This window comes from Otolemur garnettii, unplaced genomic scaffold (assembly GCF_000181295.1).
Source record: "Otolemur garnettii isolate 467f Iridium unplaced genomic scaffold, OtoGar3 scaffold00178, whole genome shotgun sequence".
In the NCBI taxonomy this organism is placed as follows: Eukaryota; Metazoa; Chordata; class Mammalia; order Primates; family Galagidae; genus Otolemur; species Otolemur garnettii.
In genome coordinates, this window is record NW_003852573.1 from 3,242,286 (window position 1) to 3,245,170 (window position 2,885).

Sequence of the window (2,885 nt, forward strand, 5' to 3'; positions counted from 1 at the left end):
CAGGTGCCTGTAGTCCCAGCTACTTGGGAGGCTGAGGCAAGAGAATTGCCTAAGCCCAGGAGTTGGAGGTTACTGTGAGCTGTGATGCCACAGCACCCTACCCAGGGCAATAAAGTGAGACTCTGTCTCTTTTTTTAAAAAAATGCTTTGAAAAAAAGTTTAAGTGACAAAATCACACCAACATACATTGCTTTAGGTGAGCCATCAGAGCCATAAAATTTTTCATTCTTAAATATACAAAAGAATGTAACCAAATTCCACAAACCCCTACATGATTTTTATAACCTTCTCCCTTAACTAATACTTAACCCTGAGTCATCTCCCAGAAATGATGGAAGGAGGATTGCATGAGGCCAGGAGTTCAAGACTAGCCTGAGCAATAGTGAGACCCCTGTCCCTATAAAAAAAATAGAAAAATTAGCCAAGCATGGTAGTGCATACCTGTTGTCCCAGCTAACCAGGAGACTGGGGTAGGAGGATTTTTTTTTTTTTTTGGACAGGTCTCATTTTGTTGCCTTGGGTAGACTGCAGTGGTGTCGTAGCTCACGTAACCTCAAATTCTTGGGCTCAAGGAATCCTCTTGCCTCAGCCTCCCCAGTAGCTGAGACTACAGGCCTGCACCACCATGCCCAGCTAATTTTTCTATTTTGAGTAGAGATGGGTCTCATTCTTGCTCAGGCTGATCTCAATCTCCTGAGCTCAAGCAATCCACTCACCTCAGCCTCTCAGAGGGCTAGGATTACAGGAGCGAGCCAGCATGCCCACCTTGAGGCAGGGGGGTTGATTGAGCCTAGGGATTTGAGGTTGCAGTGAGCCATGATGAGGCCACAACACTCTACCTTGGGCAACAGAGTAAAACTGTCAAAAAAAGAAAAACAAAAAACAAACAAAAAAGAAAGCCTGAGCTCAGGAGTTGGAGACCCCCATTTCTAAAAATAGTCAGGTGTTGTAGTAGGTGCCTGTAGTCCCAGATACTTGGGAACTGAGGCAAGAGGATGGCTTGAGCCCAGGAATTAGTTGCTGTGACCTATGATGCCACAGCATGGTGGTGGTGGGGGGGGGGCGGTGACAAAAGAAAAAGAAAAAAAAAAAAGAAGGAAGGAAGTAGAAAGTGAGGGAAGAAAGAAAGAAAAAAGAAAAGGGGGACTTGACTAAAAAAGGAACAAGAAGCAAAGTAATTATCTCTTATGTACTTTTCAGCTAATTTGTATTTTGTTAAAAGCCAAGCCCATTTTACAAGGTCAGGCAATTAAGTTCACAAACTCATTCTAGAAAAAGTGCTTCGTTCCTCTTCGCTGAACATCACTACAGTCACCAGGTGGCCGAAGGGAGTACTTTGATGGTGACCAAAGTGATATTCAGCAATGAGGTATATAGCATTTTTATAGGATGGGTTCGTGACCTCATCCTATAAAAACTGTCTGACCTCCTGTAAGTTGACTGCAAATGAACTGTAGATGTCTTAGTTAAAAGTTCACGGAGAAGATCACAAAATTCAAACTCATTACAAATTACAAAAAAAACTGGAGCCAAATAAAACAAAATAGACCCAGCAGTAGAATCTATTGGTAAGAGCATGGATTTTGATGTCAGAAAGATTTGGTTCATATCCTACCTATGCTACCTACTAACTGTACCACCTTAAGTTACTTACCTGAGTGAGCTAAGACAAATCATGAGCTTAGTATAGCCAATCCTCAAGAAATGATAACTTTATTACATTAATTAGGCACTTTGAATAAAAGGATTTGTTTGATTTGATTAGTAAATAGTATTTTCTTTTCTTTTTCTTTTTTTTTTTTTTTAGAGCCAGAGTCTCACTTTATTGCCCTTGGTAGGGTGTCATGGTGTCACAGCTCACAGCAAACTCCAGCTCTTGGATGTAGGCGATTCTCCTGCCTCAGCCTCCCAAGTAGCTGGGACTACAGGTGCCTGCCACAATGCCCAGCTAGTAAATAGTATTTTCTAATCCCCCAGTTACTAATCTGTTTACTTGCTATATGACTAGATAATTGGCTACATAAGCTGTGGGTCTCAGTGAAAATAATACACTGGACCTGTAGTTAAGAAACATATTGAGACTTTCAAGGGAGCAACAGCAAAACATTAAGCCAAGTGTGGCGCCTGTGGCTCAAAAGGGTAGGGCGCCGGTCCCATATGCCGGAGGTGGCAGGTTCAAACCCAGCCTCAGCCCCAGCCAAAAACAGCAGGGAAAAAAACCAAAAAAACATTAAGCCAAGCCTGAGACCCTTCTAAATTACAGGCTCTGTGTAATAATACAGGTCACACGCTTATGAAACTGGCCCTGAGTGTGAAGAACAGGCCAGTTTCCACAGCTTGATTCAGTTAGTTTCACAATCTCTGAAATGGAGATCAGATCAGTAACATGTATAACCCACAACTCTGAAAAGAACTTTGAGAATATTAACATGCATATACATATAGAGTAGACCTTCATTATTCACAGATTCCTGATTGGCAAATTAGCCTGCTTCATAAAATTTGTTATCCCAAAATAAATACTCAGAAAGTTCAAAATTCAAACTATGAGCTGGGTATGCTAAGAGCCTGTAGCCCAGTCACTCGGAAGGTTGAGGCGAGAGGATCACTTGAATCCAGGATCTGGAGGCTAAAGTACTGTGATGGTGCCACTGCCCTCCAGTCTGGGTAAAATATCAAGAATTCATCTCAAAACAAACAAACAAAAATTTCAAAATTCCAAGGATGCTCTCTGTAGAATACATACTCCTTTTGCACCATTATAAACTCAAAAAATCTTATGTCATGCCCGGCGTGGTGGCCCATGCCTGCAATCCTAGCACTCTGGGAGGTCAAGGTAAGTGGATCTTTTGAGCTCAGGAGTTGGAGACCAGCCTGAGCAAAAG